Below are 20,295 nucleotides of genomic sequence, written 5' to 3'. Positions count from 1 at the left end.
CAAAGAACTATCACACTGAAGCTTATGATTAAATATCTCAGAAATGTATCTGCTGTATTCTTACAGAGTTTCTGACCAAAAAAAAAAAAAAAAAAAAAAGATCACTGCAGACCAGGGTTCTCTGAATTCAGTTACCTGAATGATAGCATTGGAGAGTCTCGAGGAAGAGTTGAAATTGGAACAGTACAGGAAGGGGTGGTGACAGCCAAACCTGGAGAGATTTCCCCTTAAATAATAAAACAGAACAGTGTGCCTAAGGTATAGTGTTTATGAATAAAAATAGAAGATATATCTGGAAAGAAAACCTTAGAACAAATGACTGTGAGCCTGTTCAGAAATGTCTTCCAATTTAAAGAGCAGACTTTTTAGGAGAAAGGGAGATTTTAATATTCCCACAGCCACACTATATTAGATAAACCAAGCACTTCTTACCAAGCGCGTGTAAAAAGGAACTGTTGGTGATCTGCAGACAGAAAGGGAAGTGATGAAAATCACCCTATCCGTTCACCTCAGCCCTAGAAGGCGACATTCTTTCTACCTGGATGTTAATGGTTGATGTCCTACACAGTATTAATGACTGCTGTGAATCACGGAAAATGTTTGCAACTTTATTTTCCAGGAGAGCTTAAAGAGTGCTTTTGAGTCTCTCAGTGAATTATGAAATTAGGATGAACGTGATATTCCTGCTGCAACATTGCATATGGTCCTTCAGTTCCACTGGCCCTTTTCCTCCAAGTTATTCCAACAGAAATAGAGAGCATAGCTTTTACTGTTTTAAGACCAATCTGCTGTATTATAATATTGTCACAAATGCTATATTTTAATTATGAAAACAAAGTCTACAACATTTTGTTTTAAAACATTGTGAAAACAATGTGTGCAAATGTTTTGTTTTAAAGCATTTTATAGCTAGAGATTCCTGTAAGAGTTAACTCTGATTGATTAAATATTTTAAAATCAAAATATATTCAGCGCCTCTGTGTTAATATATTCATCGTAACTCTCAGTTGACTACACAGAGATTTCCACAAAACTCCATACACAGGGTGACACCGCTTCCTTTTTCTTATCTTCTTAAGAGAGCTGATAACGACCATGACAAGTTTATTAGGAGAGAGGAGAACAAATTGGGAAAGCAGAGTTGATATATATGTATTCTATCACGAGTAAAATAGATAACTAGCAGGAAGCTAGTGTAAAACACAGGGAGCCCTAGGTGTTCTGTGAAGACTTAGATGGGTGGGGTGGGGGGGTCTCAAGATGGAGAGTACACACATATATATAATTATGGCTGATTTGTGTAGATGTATGGGAGAAACAGTGACAGACTTTATTTTCTTGGGCTCCAAAACCACTGCAGATGGTGACTGCAGCCGTGAAAATAAAAGACGCTTGCTCTTTGGAAGAAAAGTTATGACCAACCTAGATAGCATATTAAAAGCAGAGACATTACTTTGCCAACAAAGGTCCATCCAGTCAAGGCTATGGTTTTCCAGTAGTCATGTATGGATGCGAAGAACTGACTCATTTTAAAAGACCCTTGTATATTCTTCACTTTATCTTCCACACCCATTGAACAATGGTTTTAAAAAGCATAGTTGTGTATTGCACTGTTCAAAAATATACCACAAGTCACTGATGATGTAGTGAACAGAGATCTTTATTGTTTTGATCTTATTTTCATCTTTTCTCTTGTTTTGAAAATCTTCCCACTTAGTTTAATACCTAAGTCATATTGGACTAGATTAGAACCTACAAATCGAGCTTTATGAAATAAATTGTGTGCTATTCTTGAAGTCTCAATATAACTCACTGAGAAAAAAGATTTTTGACAGTGGGTTCACAAAGTAGGTGTAGTTCATCGGGGTCATAATACAATATCAAAATTAGTATCAGGCACTTTTGTTATTTTATACCTGACAGTGTAAATGTTCTTTAAAAAGCTTTGACAACATGTTCTCACTATAAATATACAGGAATGATTATATCACCATTATTTATAATTGCTCAAATATGAAAATAACCCAACTGTCTATCAACATTAGAACAGATAAATAAGCTAATATGTACACCCAATGGAATACTACACAGCAGTGTAAACTAACAATGTTACATCAACATCATGGATAAATTCCAAACTGAAAGTATGCAGAACAAAAAGGTATATGTATTATGATTTCACTTATGTGCATTCCAACAACACATAGAACTAATCTACAGTGTCTGCCACAAGAAGAGTTTTTCATCTGGGAATTTTGGTTTGCTCAAAAACACATTCTTGTCAAACTCTAAGTGGTAAATACTTGAATTCCAAGAACCTCTTCACCTACAGAGTGGAAGCTCTTCACCTCTCCCCAATCTTTTTCAGCTTTGAGCTTCTCCATTTGCCGCTACTCTAAGTAGAATGACTCACCTCTGTTTATATAGCTAATCTTAACATGTCTCTATTTTATCCAAGCAATGTTTCTTGTTTATTTTATGATGTTATGTTTATGTTTCTTGTTTATTTTATTTTATGATGAGGAAAGCTTGCTCTTTCCTCAGTCTTCTGAAGGATCCATGCTTTCCTACTGTACAACATTTATCTCAGTGTAATGTAGTTGTTCATTTTTAGATTCATGACTTTTACCTGAATCTGTGGTTTCCAGCTCTGTTTTTCTCATGCTTGATATGCTCAAACCTGAGATGCCATCACATATGTACATGCATATGCCTATGTGTATAAATATAGATATGTGCATGTAAGAAGCAGAATAAGCTCTAGATTAAGTAATAGAGCTGAAATAACTCACAACTGAAAGAGGACATTCAATATATCCTTAAGGATAATTCTTATTTTTGTCTTTTCAAAGCATTCAATATTTTCACAAATTATTTACAAATTATTTTTTCTGAAGATATATAGACCTCTTCCTATTCAATCTTTTCCATAATTTTGTATTATTAGGAAATTTTAAAACTCTGTTTCAAATTTCTTTACATTTTAATAATGAATCTATAGTTAATGAATTCTGCATGACAGGATTTTTTTACATGTCATGCTTTTTGAATTCATGATAACTACCTTATGGTGATAGAAAACCAAGAATTTATGTAAAATACTATTACATTATTATAGCAAATATTTTTGTATAGAAAAACAGAATTGTAAGTATACGAGTGGTAATAATTTTCTAGATTGCTTTTAGCTTTAGTAATGCAAAATTACTCAATTTTCTTGGAGCAGTCAATCATTAAACAAATCATACTTTTAACCTTCTATTTGAAACAAAGCAGCTACTATCTCTATCTTCAAAAAGCAAAACCCATAAAAACCTTCTTTGTCTCACTTTATTACTCACTGTTACTCATTTAGACTGAAAATGATTTGAGCTTATATTTCATTTGAGAAAATCATATTTTGAGAGTGTAATTAAATCAAATATGAATTGAAACAAAAATATTTCTGTTAGGAAAATATCTAAAAGTCCTTTGAAATTGGTTTTCTTGTTATTTATTAATGGCGCAGTGCTCTCTGCAAATGCTTATATTTGACCTAATAAGAATTATCTCCATATTAATGAAAGATGGATTTGTAAAGGCTGATTTTAATGTCCCCCAATACTTTACTAAAGGCTGTCATTCCTTAAAGTTTGAGATTCCTGGTCTAGCTTCAAAGCCATGTTTGCTGTAACTTGATTCCTTGGAGTATAGAATAATGTGTATCCAATTTCAAAAAGTGAAGCAGTTCAGTATACATGCCAAGGCAATGTTTTAGGACACAGCTCAGTTCAGTTCAGTCGCTCAGTCGTGTCCGACTCTTTGCCACCCCATGGACTGCAGCACACCAGGCCTCCCTGTCCATCACCAACTTCCAGAGTTTACTCAAACTCATGTCCATTGAGTCAGTGATGCTATCCAACCATCTCATCCTCTGTCACCTCCTTCTCCTCCTGACTTTAATCTTTCTCACCATCAGAGTCTTTACAAATGAGTCAGCTCTTCACATCAGGTGGCCAAAGTATTGGAGTTTCAGCTTCAACATCAGTCTTTCCAATGGATATTCAGGACCAATTTTCTTTAGGATGGAATGGTTGAGTCTCCTTGCAGTCCAAGGGACGCTGAAGAGTCTTCTCCAACACCAGAGTTCAAAAGCATCAGTTCTTCAGTGCTCAGCTTTCTTATAGTCCAACTCTCACATCCATACATGACTACTGGAAAAAACATAACTTTGACTAGATGGACTTTCATGGACAAAGTAATGTCTTTGCTTTTTAATACGCTGTCTAGGTTGGTCATAAATTTTCTTCCAAGCACTAAGTGTCTTTTGATTTCATGGCTGCAGTCACCATCTGCAGTGATTTGGAGCCACCCCAAATAAAGTCTGTCACTGTTTCCACTGTTTCCCTATCTATTTGCCATGAAGTGATGGGACCAGATGCCATGATCTTCGTTTTCTGAATGTTGAGCTTTAAGACAACTTTTTTACTATCCTCTTTCACTTTCATCAAGAGGCTCTTTAGTTCTTCTTTGCTTTCTGCCATAAGGGTGGTGTCATCTGCATGTCTGTGGTTTTTGATATTTCTCCCAGCAATCTTGATTCCAACTTGTGCTTCATCCAGCCCAGCGTTTCTCGTGATGTACTCTGCATATAAGTTAAATAAGCAGGATGACAATATATACAGCCTTGATGTACTCCTTTTCCTATTTGGAACCAGTCTGTTGCTCCATGTCCAGTTCTAACTGTTGCTTCCTGACCTGCATACAGATTTCTCAAGAGGCAGATCAAGTGGTCTGGTATTCCCATCTCTTTCAGAATTTTCCACAGTTTATTGTGATCCACACAGTCAAAGGCTTTGGCAAAGTCAATAAAGCACAAATAGATGTTTTTCTAGAACTCTCTTGGTTTTTCAATGATCCAGCGGATGTTGGCAATTTGATCTTTGGTTTTTCTGCCTTTTTTTAATATAAATTTATTTATTTTAATTGGAGGCTAATTACTTTACAATATCGTATTGGTTTTGCCTTTTCTAAAACCAACTTGAACATCTGGAAGTTCATGGTTCATGTATTGCTGAAGCCTGGCTTGGAGAATTTTGAGCATTACTTTACTAGCATGTGAGATGAGTGCAATTATGCGGTAGTTTGAGCATTCTTTGACATTGCTCTTCTTTGGGTTTGGAAGGAAAATTGACCTTTTCCAGTCCTGTGAGTACTGCTGACTTTTCCAAATTCCCTGGCATATTGAGTGCAGCACTTTCACAGCATCATCTTTGAGGATTTGAAATAGCTCAACTGGAATTCTATCACCTCCTGACTTCACATTCCATAGGCTCATGTAATAACAACATGCTCATAGAGCCTAATTAGATACAGTTTGTTGAAGTTACCAAATATGCTTTCTTTGAGATGAAGTCCATGTGATGAGTGCAGAAGTGTCAAAGTTATAAAGCTAGGACGTAATCACTGTGGAATACTAGGGAAAATATTCCTATAATGCATGAAATCTCCTTCTAAAATATTCTGGATTGCTATCTCTTCAGCATAACTTACTTCTCTAGTGTTTAATCTTCACAGATACATCTTCCTTCTTTATCAAGTTGTACTTGAACGCTGCCTCATACTCCTCTGCTTACTTTGTATGTTAGTTGGGATGCAATGTCATCACTGACTCACTGGACATGAGTTTCAATAAACTCCAGGAGTTGGTGATGGACAGTGAGGCCTGGCGTGCTGCAGTCCATGGGGCTGCAAAGAGTTGGACACAACTGAGTGACTGAACTGAACTGAACTGGGATGCTATAGAGGTAGGAATGTGAGCCCAACATATTATTTTACAATCTTAATGAAGTAGCGTTTGTTAGATTACTGGTAAATTTTATTCAGTAGTCCAAATTTTGACTGCTAACTTAAACCCTGCTGAATTTTTAATCTTGTTATAACTGTAATCCTACAAACAGAATACTCCTTTTTAGATGCAGAATTTGATTTAATATTGACAACTCAAAATTCAATTGCAAATATTTCTTCTAAAAATGGTATTGTACAAACAAAACATTCAATGATAGGTTTGTGTATTTCCCATTTCCTAGTGTAAATCTAATCCCTACATATTTAGAAAAATTACAGAATCATGGAGGTTTAAGAATGGTATCTCAGATCTTTGAAAAAAGATTTAGTCTATGATCTGTTTTTCAGCTTCAAAATAGACTCAGGATAATTCAAGGCTGAAATATTAATGTATTAGTTTGCTAATGGGACTAACAAAATGTTACAACCTGGGTGGCTTAAACAGCAGAAATGTATTTTCTCACAAATCTGGAGGCTAGACGTCCAAGACCAAGGTGTTGTCAGGTGTGGCCTCTCCTGAGGCCTCCCTCCGGGGCTTCCAGATGACCACTATCTCGCTGAGTCCTCACGCGGCTTTTCCTTTAAGCTCCTGCATCCCTGGAGTCTTTTTGTTCATTTTTCCTCCTTGCGCAGTAATACCAGTCAGATTGGACTGGGGACTACCTGTGTAACCTCATTTCACCTTAGATACCTCTTTCATGGCCCTTTCTCCACATAGAGCACATTCTGAAATACCAGGGGCACCTCAGGCTTCAATACATGTATTTAGAGGGAACATAATTCTGAGTATGACAGTTAGTGTCAGGTGAACACACTTTGTGAGCATTCATGAGTGGAAGTCCTGGCATAAACAATAAAATGTAAGCAAAGTCCTCTGTTCCTAACATTCTGTTGTCCAGGGAGTGCCCCGGGATAGGCAAGGGAGGTCAACAAGAGAATTGCTGGAGAGATTCGTAGGTTTTCAGACTGAGGAGAGACTTGCTGATTGTACCGCCAAGGTAGGCAGGGGATCGGGATTTGGTTGGTAGGTACCTACTCAGTATGCAGAGGAGATTTAGCCTATTTCCCAACAGGAGATTCAGGGAACAACAAGCCCACAATGAAACATTGCTCCAGAACATTCAGGTAATGGTGACTAAGAGGTTTCCTCACAGAAATTTCTGCTCTGAAGCCACTGGTCAGGCATTTTCTTCTTGTCCCCCCAAAAAAGCAAACAAACTGACTGGAGAACGTGTCCCACAGTGCGACAAGGATAAGCCAATCAAATGGAATATGAGAGCTGGATGCCACTTGAGGACAAGGCTTCTCCATTGGACAAGAGTGCATTCAGACGCTTCCTCCTGCAGATTCCAACAGGAGTGTATTCTGGTGAGAAATAACCAGAGAACAAGACCGTACGTCTTGGCAGGTGCCAGCAAAAGATGGCTGTGGACCAGGTGCTTCCCATATAAATAATGACACAGGAATTTGCATTTGACCAAAATGTAGGTTGTAAATGCCTGAAGGACCGAAAAACCACTGTACTCACACATCAAGATCTTAGAGATTTAGTAATTCAAAACTAGGCAGAATGATACTTTCAAGAAAAGACTGAGATATAAAAAAAATTTGAGATTTTATGTTTTTGCATGAATAAATTGTTTGCCTAAGAATTTCTTTCTAGTGCATTTTTTTTTTTCAAAAGTTTATTATGGTGTGAATGTATGTTGTCTGGGGTTGGGTGTACTTCTATAACATTTTTTGTTGCTCGCATTGTCTTCTCAAATGAGAGTGAATAAATGGCCATGGTTATAAATCTTAGGCTAGGAGCTGACTCATTTGAAAAGACCCTGATGCTGGGAAAGATTGAAGGCAGGAGGAGAAGGGGACAACAGAGGATGAGATGGCTGGATGGCATCATCGACTCAATGGACATGAGTTTGGGTGGACTCCAGGAGTTGGTGATGGACAGGGAGGCCTGGCGAGCTGCAGTCCATGGGGTCTCGAAGAGTCAGACACTACTGAGCGACTGACCTGAAAGGAAGGCAAAGTCTTCTACTTTGGAGGACTACCTAACTTTTTTTGCAGAATCTGAATGCCTAAATTTGCTTAAATAAACAATAGTGAACGATATAAATATGCTGTCTGAGGAGGCAGGTCAATGTTTCTTGCATAATGGTTTCAGTGAACAGACAATGCAATAAACTAAGGATACAGGTTGCCTCTTGTTAGTAAAATAATGCAGATATGACAGCATTTGATGCATAGATTTGAGACTAGGAGACACCCAGATGAACCTGTTCTCAGAACAAAACCAACAGTGAAGTGCTCGGTATATCCTGAACTCTTCTCTTACCTTTCTGCCCTGCTTAGGTCTTTCCTCTCAGATGGCACAGATCATAAACACTGTCAGCAGTATGTACCTGAATAATTCATCAGGAGACTGGAAGTTACTAAAAGGAAAGAAAAAAACCCTAAACTGCTGAAACAGCAATACTAAGCACCATTACTGAGAGTGTCAGTTTACAATAGAGATTATTGGGAGTTATGTGGACTAGTTCATAATTCACAAGGAAACATTCATGTTGATTTGTTCCACATAATAAAATGAACTTACTCTGGAACATGGCCAGGGGCTGATGGGATAGTTTTTGCATCAGCTTCATAAGTTTAGACATATTTAACTTTGCTTTAATCAGTTTTCTCATCTATAAAATAGGGAAATGCTATTTTTCAGAGTTGTGCTGCTGAAATTTTTAATGCAACTGTCTTTAATAATATAATTATTGTTTTTATTTATAACAATTTTTTAAAATAAATTTCTGAGTCAGCATTTTTACTGGTTTTAATATTACAAAAATATGTTCAAAGGGGAGAAATTTTGTAGCTGAAATAGTGCATAGTTTGAAATTCTTCTGTAAAATTATCATTTATAACTGAGAGAAGAATAGATACTGGAAAATAGGAAAGGTGATTTGGTAAAATCCAAATTGTTTTTTGAGAAACCTATATGCAGGTCAGGAAGCAACAGTTAGAAATGGATATGAAACAGCAGACTGGTTCCAAATAGGCAAAGGAGTCCGTCATGGCTGTATACTGTCACCCTGCTTATTTAACTTACATGCAGAGTACATCATGAGAAACGCTGGACTGGAAGAAACACAAGCTGGAATCAAGATTGCCAGGAGAAATATCAATAACCTCAGATATGCAGATGACACCACCCTTATGGCAGAAAGTGAAGAGGAACTAAAACACATCTTGATGAAAGTGAAAGTGGAGAGTGAAAAAATTGGCTTAAAGCTTAACATTCAGAAAACTAAGATCATGGCATCTGGTTCTATCACTTCATGGGAAATAGATGGGGAAACAGTGCAAACAGTGTCAGACTTTATTTTTTTGGGCTCCAAAATCACTGCAGATGGTGACTGCAGCCATGAAATTAAAACATGTTTATTCCTTGGAAGGAAAGTTATGACCAACCTAGATAGCATATTGAAAAGCAGAGACATTACTTTGCCAACAAAGGTCCGTCTAGTCAAGGCTATGGTTTTTCCTGTGGTCATGTGTGGATGTGAGAGTTGGACTGTAAAGAAAACTGAGCCCTGAAGAATTGATGCTTTTGAACTGTGGTGTTGGAGAAGACTGTTGAGAGTCTCTTGGACTGTAAGGAGATCCAACCAGTCCATTCTAAAGGAGATCAGCCCTGGGATTTCTTTGGAAGGAATGATGCTAAAGCTGAAACTCCAGTACTTTGGTCATCTCATGTGAAGAGTTGACTCATTGGTAAAGACTCTGATGCTGGGAGGGATTAGGGGCAGGAGGAGAAGGGGACGACAGAGGATGAGATGGCTGGATGGCATCACTGACTTGATGGACATGAGTTTGAGTGAACTCCGGGAGTTGGTGATGGACACGGAGGCCTAGTGTGCTGCAATTCATGGGGTCTCAAAGAGTCAGACACGACTGAGCGACTGAACTGAACTGAACTGAACTGAAATTGTTTTAAATAAACTGGCTTGAAAAGGCAAGATATCCAATAAGATTTGCTTAATAAGATTGTTAAAATAAATCCCTAGATTATAAAGGAGAAAAAGAAAGAAACCTAGACAGGGTTTTACAGCCATTTAAATAAATTTGATTATGTTTTCAGAAGAAAAGAGGGTATGGGAATTAGATAATTTTTACTTTGCTTTAAGTTCTTGTTTGGAGACTGTTGTATAAAATGGACTAGTGTGATTTTAACTTTTCCTGTGATTATTTTTCATTGAACAGCACCATTTTAATGAATAAAATTATTTTACCTGCCAGACTAGAAAAAAAAATATTTTCCAAATTTATTCAGCAGGATTGTATTCTGAATAGAATTTTAGTCTCTAGAAACCAGAGACTTATGCTTAATTAATAAATTAAGTAGAGTCTATTACTTGACCATCAAATCTCTTGAATACTCATATTTAAGTAAACATTTTTGATTTATGTTAACAATTAAGTTAGAATGAAATCCAATTAAAGTTCAATTAGCAATTTAAAGATTCAGATTTGCAAAATGTATAGTGAATTCTAATCTTCTTTCAGCTATTGATGTACATGTTCAGAATATTAAGCTCTTACATGTTCCTAATAACATTTTCATTTTCACATGCAGTGCACATGCTGAGTCAGTCAATGACTTCTAATAAGTCTTATTCTAGTAAAGCAACCTGGAACTGATAATTGATGTTATTATCAACAAATGAAATAAATCAATCTAAGTGAATCTCAGTTCTCTTTTTTCTTCTCTTAATATAATTATGATAAAATATTCTGAATGTGCTCAACAAAGCAGTTCCACTGTGTGTGAGCTGCTTTCTGGATGAATAGAGTGAATATTAATAGAATTTTTGTAGCAATAACAAGCTTTCTTACCTCTGCAATTTATATTATATAAGAAATGGATGATTCTAACAAAGGAATAAGTAGGAAGATCTATTTGCAGGGAAAAAAAAGACATTTCTCCTTAAGTGTTACTATTTATGTGCCAGGTAGCATAAGACCTATAGGATGAAAGCTTCAAAAATGTTCTATAAGCAAAATTTTCCTTAACAGTCGTTCCCAGATAGGAAGAGTTAAGGAGGACCCTTATTCATCCGTCTCAGTTACTGGTAAGGACACAAAGAAGAATCTGAGGTCTTACCCATGGCAAAACAAGTTTACTGAAGAAGGAACAGAAGCAATACCTCAAGGGAGAGATGGGCCAAGCCAAGACAGAAGCTGACTCTGAAAGGATGAGGTATAAAGGTTATCAAGACAAGACTCTACGTATTCATCTAGGTGGGTGTAGACTGACAGCCTTGAGTGACAGTTGCAAGTTATGTAAGAGCAGGCTCTATTGCACATGCCTTTCCCATAGTTCAGTCTGCTATAGTCAGATGCATGTATGCATAGAATATTTATGAACTCTTCATGTGCTCCTGGATGCCTAAGGTCACTTGAGGACACAGCTGTGCCTCAAGGGCACATGTGAGGGAGTTGGAGAATTCCCTGCAGTTAGTTCGCATCCACTGTCCACAGTAGGGCATGTGCACCTGAGTTGGAAAAGTCTCTGTGGTTAGTTTGTAGTGAACCTCTGAGCTCTCCTTGGCTGCATTTGGGTGTCTCTTGGGGGTTAAAGATTAGCTTGAACCTTTTTTTGACTAGGCTACCCCCTTTTTGCTCATGCCTGACTTCCTACCTAACACCATGGCCAACTTTTATGAAACTATACTAATTTATTGGAAATGCATTTTCAAATAAGTCAAACAAATGAACTGAAACATAGTTTGACAACACACAAAATACATGAAATCATGTTGGTATCAAAATTCAGGCTATGCAATTATTGCAGATTAGTATGAAGCATTATGTGACTTGTGTGGAGGCAGAAGAGTGAATGGCCTTGGTGGATTCATGCTATGAAAACCCAAATGCCCACTTTGAGAGTAGTGTCAGGGTTATGCTCATGTCCTTAGCTACAGGTGCTGCAACCAACGTGTGACATAATATCGGAAGCCAGGTCTCATGACACAAAGCACTCATACAGTCAAGGAGTAAAATCTAATAAACCGTGCCACTCAAGTCAATACCTGGGACCTCAGCATCAGTCAGTGGGTCACTCTAAGCCCAGCACTTAACCAGGAATCACAGGGAGAACTCTCGATCTGGGAAGAGAAAGCATGGTTACAGTTTTAGAGAGGTGAACAAGGGCAGGAACTGAGAGGAAAAGAAGAAGGTGATTGATGATTTAAAAGACTGGGAAGAAGAGAAACAGAAAGGGATCTCTCTCTTGACAGACTGTTAGCCACCAGTAGTCTCAAGGACTCTGTCTCTTTGGTTAGCCATATGGTTTGTTCATTAAGAATGTGAACTCTGGAACCACATTGTGAAGTGAAGTGAAAGTCACTCAGTTGTGTCCAACTCTTTGAGCCCCATGGACTATACAGTCCATGGAATTCTCCGGGCCAGAATACTGGAGTGGGAAGCCTTTCCCTTCTCCAGGGGATTGAACCGAGGGAGCGAACCCAGGTCTTCTGCATTGCAGGTGGATTCTTTACCTGCTGAGCCACAAGAGAAGCCAAGAAAAGTGGAGTGGGTAGTCTATCCATTCTCCAGCAGATCTTCCCAACCCAGGAATTCAACCAGGGTCTCCTGCATTGCAGGCAGATTTTTTACCAACTGAGCTATTAGGGAAGCCCTAAAGTGAAAGTTGCTAAGTTGTGTCTGACTCTTTGCGACTCCATGCAATAGTCTGTGGAATTCTTCAGGCCAGAATACTGCACTTCTCCAGGGGATCTTCCCAACCCAGGGGTTGAACCCAGGTCTCCCACATTGCACGTGAATTCTTTATCAGCTGAACCACCAGAGAACCACATTGACAAGTCTTAATTCTTACCTTTGTAATTCCTAGCTGTGTGACTCTGGCAATGTATTTAACCTCTCTGTGCATCAATTTTGTCATCTGCCAAAAGAACATTACAATTGTCTCTGTTCAGTTGCTCAGTAATGTCCGACCCTTTGCAACCTCATAGACTGCAGCATGACCAGGCTTCCCTGCCCTGCACTGTCTCCCAGAGTTTGCTCAGACTCATGTCCATTAAGCCAATGCCATCCAGCGATCTCATCCTATGTCTCTTCCTTCTCCTCCTGCTCTCAATTTTCCCCAGCATTAGGATCTTTTTTAATGAGTCGGCTCTTCACATCAGATGGCCAAAGAATTGGAGCTTCATATTCATCATCAGTCCTTCCAATGAATATTCAGGGTTGATTCCTTCAAGTTTGACAGGTTTGATCTCCTTGCAATCCAAGAGACTCTCAAGAGTCTTCTCCATCACCACAGTTCAAAAACATCAATTCTTTGGCACTCAGCCTTCTTTATGGTCCAAATCTCGCATCTGTACATGACTACTGGAAAAACCATAGATTTGACTAAACAGACCTTTGTTGGCAAAGTGATATCTCTGCTTTTTAATATGCTGTCTAGATTTGTCAAAGCTTTCCTTCCAAGGAGCAAGCGTATTTTAATTTCATGGCTGCAGTTACCATCCTCAGACATTTTGGAGCCTAAGAAAATTATAATAGTGTTTAAATCATAGTGATGTGGTAATGATTATTATGTATGTTAACAGAAAGAGCATGAGCAGAATAATACATATTATATTTTAAGCACTATGCCAGTTATTGACTATATGAATTTCTTCATTGAAATGAAGAAAATCAAAAACTGTTTTTCATTGCAATTTTAGGTTGTTAGAAAATTGGAGTAATTATTACTTAATGCCATGTTCTAAAAATAAGTGGTCTGTAATCTTTGAAGTTAACACAAAGTGGAGGAAAGTTGAAAAATGTAAGAGAAGAAAATAGTGCTGTTCCAAAATAACCAGCCTGGATTTGAAGATTAACTAGAATGATGACTTGGAATTGATTCAAGTTCCTTTTACTTTGTTTTGCTACCAAGTCATGACACTAATTGTGCAAAGGCCAGTCTCAAGAGCAAGCACTCAATGTCAGTGAAAGTAGACTTAAAAGCTTCCAAGTATTTCTTAAAGGAACCACAGCCAGAGGTCAGGGATCAATACAGCCAATGTGGAGTAAGATATCTCCAAGGCCAGAGGAGCCATGGATGGGCACACACTGTCTTTCATTGCCTCAGGCTGTGTAGGGCCCTGTTAGCACTCAAGGATCCATTCTATTATTATACAAGGAGATTTGCATTCTATATACATTTGTAGTTGATTCCTCAATAAATCCTTGGCTCCAGATAGCATGCTTTAAAAAGATGGTAAGTCTCACTAGTATTAGCAGCATTGTGATTCTTAAAGCATTTTCCTTTATCTATGATATGCTTGGTTAAAGTCTAGTAGTATCTGTAAATTGAACATATTCTCAAATTTTTATGAAGATTCCTGAGAATTCCATGGGATAATTGAGCTTCTTTGCTGGGTTAGGTAGTTAGAATAGGGGAAAGGAGTCCAGAATGGCGGTGGCTAAAAGACAAGGCAAGGGAAAGCCTGTGCAAATAGAACAAAGGAAGGTCCGAGGACCGGAGTACAGACCTCAGGTAGAACAACCAGCACTCCTGGCTAGCCAGTTTACTGAGGGCAGGCCCAGGGGGAGGAGAAAAGACAGAAAAAGAGGAGCCAAATTTAGGCCAGGGGCCTCTCTTGTCTTAGAGTCTTTTGGGTCGGCATGCCTCACTCCTCGAGCATGTGTTTTCCTTGACTTTCTAAATAAAACTGAGCTGTAACATGGAGCTGTAACACTGGTCCATCTGAGGGCTGTTACGCTGGTCTGTTGCTTCAAATTTTTGATGTGAAGAGGCAGAACTGAGGAAATTACACACTCCCCTGACAGAAAGTTGGTGGGGTCTAGACCTATGAACTTAGAGATATGATCTTAGAAAAGAGGACTAAAAATTTCTGCTTAGAGTAAAATATAAAACTGAAGTGATGGAACTTAGTGTAGAGTCTGTGAAATTTCACATTGCTATTAATGTTGACTGTGATTGTTAGATATTAACTAGCTCATTGTAATTTTAAAGATAATCACAAAAATATGTTATGGAAGTAACACACTGTAAAGTAATTATATTTCAATAAAGTTAATTTAAAAATACTGGATACTGTACTTCAATCCATATCATTGGAAAATTAAAGGTTTTCAGCAACATACCTCTTAAATAAGTAAATATTAAACAAAATACAATTACAAATATGAACTTCAAACTATAGAATCTTATACAAAATATTCAAAAGTTATAATGCAAACATCCCAGCAATTGGGATTTTAAGAATATTTTCCAAATTTAATATCACAAGAGTTAAAGCTTATAAACTAAAATCTTCAAACTTTTAAAATGTTTAGAAAATTTGACATTTTCAATAAAGTATATAGAATTGTTAAAGTTTGCCAGAAATACTTTCAAAATGAAATTATCAAAGAATTGTAGCCTGCCAGTCACTCATCTCACACGCTAGTAAAGTAATGCTCAAAATTCTCCAAGCTAGGCTTCAGCAATATGTGAACCGTGAATTTCCTGATGTTCAAGCTGGTTTTAGAAAAGGCAGAGGAACCAGAGATCAAATTGCCAACATCCACTGGATCATGGAAAAAGCAAGAGAGTTCCAGAAAAACATCTATTTCTGCTTTATTGACTATGCCAAAGCCTTTGACTGTGTGGATCACAATAAACTGGAAAATTCTGAAAGAGATGGGAATACCAGACCACCTGACCTGCCTCTTGAGAAATCTGTATGCAGGTCAGGAAGCAACAGTTAGAACTGGACATGGAACAACAGACTGGTTCCAAATAGGAAAAGGAGTACATCAAGGCTGTATATTGTCACCTTGCTTATTTAACTTATATGCAGAGTACATCATGAGAAACGCTGGGCTAGAAGAAGCACAAGCTGGAATCAAGATTGCCGGGAGAAATATCAATAACCTCAGATATGCAGATGACACCACCCTTATGGCAGAAAGTGAAGAGGAACTCAAAAGCCTCTTAATGAAAGTGAAAGTGGAGAGTGAAAAAGTTGGCTTAAAGCTCAACATTCAGAAAACAGAGATCATGGCATCCGGTCCCATCACTTCATGGGAAATAGATGGGGAAACAGTGCAAACAGTGTCAGACTTTATTTTTCTGGGCTCCAAAATCACTGTAGATGGTGACTACAGCCATGAAATTATAAGATGCTTACTCCTTGGAAGGAAAGTTATGACCAACCTAGATAGCATATTCAAAAGCAGAGACATTACTTTGCCAACAAAGGTTTGTCTAGTCAAGGCTATGGTTTTTCCTGTGGTCATGTATGGATGTGAGAGTTGGACTGTGAAGAAGGCTGAGCACCGATGAATTGATGCTTTTGAACTATGGTGTTGGAGAAGACTCTTGAGAGTCCCTTGGACTGCAAGGAGATCCAACCAGTCCATTCTGAAGGAGATCAGCCCTGGGATTTCTTTGGAAGGAATGATGCTGAAGCTGAAACTCCAGTACTTTGGCCACCTCATGCGAAGAGTTGACTCATTGGAAAAGACCTTGATGCTGGGAAATATTGAAGGCAGGAGGAGAAGGGGACGACAGAGAATGAGATGGCTGGATGGCATCACTGACTTGATGGACGTGAGTCTGAGTGAACTCCGGAAGTTGGTGATGGGCAGGGAGGCCTGGTGTGCTGCAGTTCATGGGGTCGCAAAGAATCAGACACAACTGAGTGACTGAACTGAACTGAACTGAGGCTCCTCTACCCATGGAATTATCCAGGCCAGAATACTGGAGTGAGATGCTATTCCCTTCTCCAGGGCATCTTTCCAACCCAAGGATCGAACCCAGGTCTTTCACACTGCAGGTGGATTCTTTACCATCTGAGCCACCAGGGAAGGCCGCAAATTTTATCATAAATAGTTTCCAAATGAAACGAGAGTATTGTAAATATATAGCCTGAATCTTGAAATCAACATTTTACCACACCAAGGAAGATATATAAATGTTTAATAAACATATGATAAGATTCTCTGCACCTTTTGTCATGAAAATTAATACAATAGTGTGATATCACAACTTATCTCTTAGGTTGGTGAATGTTCAGAACACTGACAACGTCAAACTTCGGTAAGAACATGAGGCTACAGGAACTCATTCATTGCTTGTGGGAACGCAAAATGCTGCAGCTACTTTGGAAGACATTTTGGTGGTTTCTTACAAAGCTAAACACATTTGGACCAAACGATCCAGCAGTTGCTTTCCTTAATATTTGTCTCAAGGATTTGAGAACTTATGTCCACACAAAAACCTTCACAAGAATGTTTCTAACAGCTTTATTCATAACTGTCAAAACTTGGAAGAAACCAAGATGTTTTTAGTAGGCGAAAGGATTAATAAATTATGGTACATCCAAACAATTGAATATTATTCAATACTGAAAAAAAAAAAAAACTATTAAGTCATGACAAGACATAGAGGAACCTTAAATGCAAATTGCAAAGTGAAAGAAGCCAACCTGAAAAGACTACATATTATATGATTCCAACTATATGACATTCTGGAAAAGTAAAGACTATAGAGACAATAAAAAGATCAGTGGTTGTCAGGGGCTGGATGTGGGTGATAAATAGGCAGACCACAAAGGATTTTTAGCTCAATGAAATATTCTGTATGATATGATAATGATGGATACATGTCATTACATTTTTTTTCCGAAACAATGTAATGTACAACACAAAGAAAGAATTACGTTAACTGTGGACTTTAGGTAACGCTGATGTGTTAATAGAGCTTCATCTTTGGTAAAAAATGTATTGTTCTGATGAATGATGTTGATAATGGAGTAGTCTATGCATCTATGAAGGCAGAAGTTACATGGGAAATCTCCATACCTCTCTCTCAATTTTGTTGTAAACTTTAAAATGTAGTAAAAAAAAGTCTTTGAAAATATTGTAAATGAAATTACAAAGCCAAATGTAAATCACTTTATTTTCCCCTAAATCCAGTTCTTTTTCTTCTATATTAATTCAGGTTTCTTTATTGCTGAATAGAGCTCTCTTTTCAAATTTTCTAACACAATTTACCTTAATAAATGTAAAAAAGTAATGTTTCAGAAAGTATATAAGACAAAATTAGGTTTATATAGATGTACTTATATGGTATGTACAACAGACCTTATACATGTGAATGTAGTGGTGATTATGATAAATAATGTTAGGAAATCTTTTAATTAGAATATGATGACTAACATTTGACTTGTAATTATTTGACTGCAGTGTGTGCTTTTTAAGTGAGTTTACAGCATGGTTGATTTCTATTGGGGAAAAATGAGGTGATACTAATGTATTTCCCATTTATTTAATATTATGAAAAGGTAAGGATACAGCTAACTGAATGGGAAAACAAAGAACTGATTCTTTACAGCCAAGCACAAGTAATACCAGTGCAATGCATAAAGCTGTATTTCCTCTTCTGCTGTCTTTGGTAGAGTTTCAGAGAGCTGTAACTGTGAATTTTGAGTCTAATAATAAAAACCTGACCGTAACAATGGACTGTGTCACTATGTTAATGAAGACTTCTGCAGAACTTGAAAGATAACATACCCAGCAATTGTGAACTAATGTGGATTCTGCAAAAACAGTGAAAGAAAGAAATAGCTTCAGAAGAATACAATATGGGTCTCAGGGATAGGATAGGGCTTGCTCTTCTGTTCATCCAGTTGTCATAGATGATGTCATTTTTCCTAACAAATAAATTATTGGTGGTCTTAAGGCTGTTTCCCAAAGACAATACTATATTTCTTATGGGAAAAGAGAAATAAAAATTTCATGAGAATATATACAATTAGCTTCTAACATCAGAATGTGTTCTGCATTTGAGAAGAGACTTATCTAGAGCATATCTAGATATCACAAAAAGCTCCTGCTTGCTATGTTATCTGTTTAAAGGATAAAACTGAAAAGCTCTTAAGACACTAAAAATTAATACAGAGCTAGTGATTTTTATTTTAAATAGTTTAGACTACATAAAGACATTTGTTTCAAGATAGATGCAAAAATTTTAAATGGAAATTTACTTTTTAAATATTTTCAGTGAAGAAGAAAATGACTCCTCTCATAAACAAGTAGATAGAGGCACACTGAGAAATCTCTAATTTTCAATAAAATAGTCAAACATTGGAGAGAGGATTCCTGGCAGAGGATACAATAGAAGAAGTGATCTGAGTATTTAACCATAATATAAGAAAATATTTATTTCCCCCACTTTGAGTGCTCTTGTTGTTGGTAGCAGACTGTGGATGGGGAGCCTGAAAACGAGAGTTCACCACACTGTGGAAAAACGCCTCTGCACCTCAACAAATGTTAAATCCGGTCATATCATTCTCTGTTAATGTGTATGTTAGTCACTCAGCAGCGTCTGACTCTTTGTGACCCCATGGACTGTAGCCTGCCAGGCTCCTCTGTCCATGGGATTGCCAGGCAAGAATACTAGAGTCGGTTGCCTTGGCCTTCTTGAGGGGATCTTCTTGACCCAGGGATTGGACCCAGGTCTCCAGCATTGTAGGCAGATGCTTTACTACTTGAGTCTCAGGTAATAGTTACCTTAAAATATAAAACAGCAGTGCTTGTGTTTTGTTTCAATTCTGCAGTATCTCAAGAATTAAAAAAAAATTTGCACCCTGAGCCACATGTAAAGAGGCTGAAAACATAAAAACAAACAAAAAAATACTACAGCAAAGGATAATTTAATAAAAATGATTTGGATTTTGCAAAATTATAAAGATCACAAAATCTGTGTTTTGGAATGTTTAACCTATATTTTGAAATGCATTTGAAAATCATTTGAAATGCATTTGAAATCATTTGAAAATGCAATACACACACGTGAAAAGTGAAAGTGTTAATTGCACAGTCACATCTGACTCTATGGACTCCATGGACTATAGCCACCAGGCTCCTCTGTCCATGGCATTCTCCAGGCAAGAATATTGGAGTGGGCTGCCATTCCCTTCTCCAGGGCTTCATCCTAACCCAGGATCGAACCCACATCTTTTATGTCTCCTGCACAGCAGGTAGACTTTTTATGACCTTAGCCTCCACACAAAGTCTTTAGCAATAGTCTAACAAGATAAGCACAAAACAATGAAAAAAAAAAAAAAACCCAAAACCTTCTCTGTCACAACTCTCCCAGATCTTGTTTACCTAGAAGCAAAACAAAGACCCTTTCCCCTAAATGTCCTTCTCTTTTCTGATTTGGCCTCCTTTTTTTTTTTTTTTTTTCCCCTACCCCTCTAGGAATCAAATACCTGCATGCCTTTAGGGTTATTTGCAGTTTTAATGTAAGTTTCTCAGCTCCATCAGTCTTAACTCCAACAATCCTCTTACAATAGTACTGTTATAGTTCAGTCACGCAGTCATGTCCAACTCTTTGCAACCCCATGGACTGCAGAACACCAGGCTTTTGTCCATCACCAACTCCTGGAGTTTGCC

The sequence above is a fragment of the Bos mutus genome, chromosome 14 (genome assembly GCF_027580195.1).
Source record: "Bos mutus isolate GX-2022 chromosome 14, NWIPB_WYAK_1.1, whole genome shotgun sequence".
NCBI lineage: Eukaryota > Metazoa > Chordata > Mammalia > Artiodactyla > Bovidae > Bos > Bos mutus.
This window is presented reverse-complemented; position numbering follows the sequence as displayed.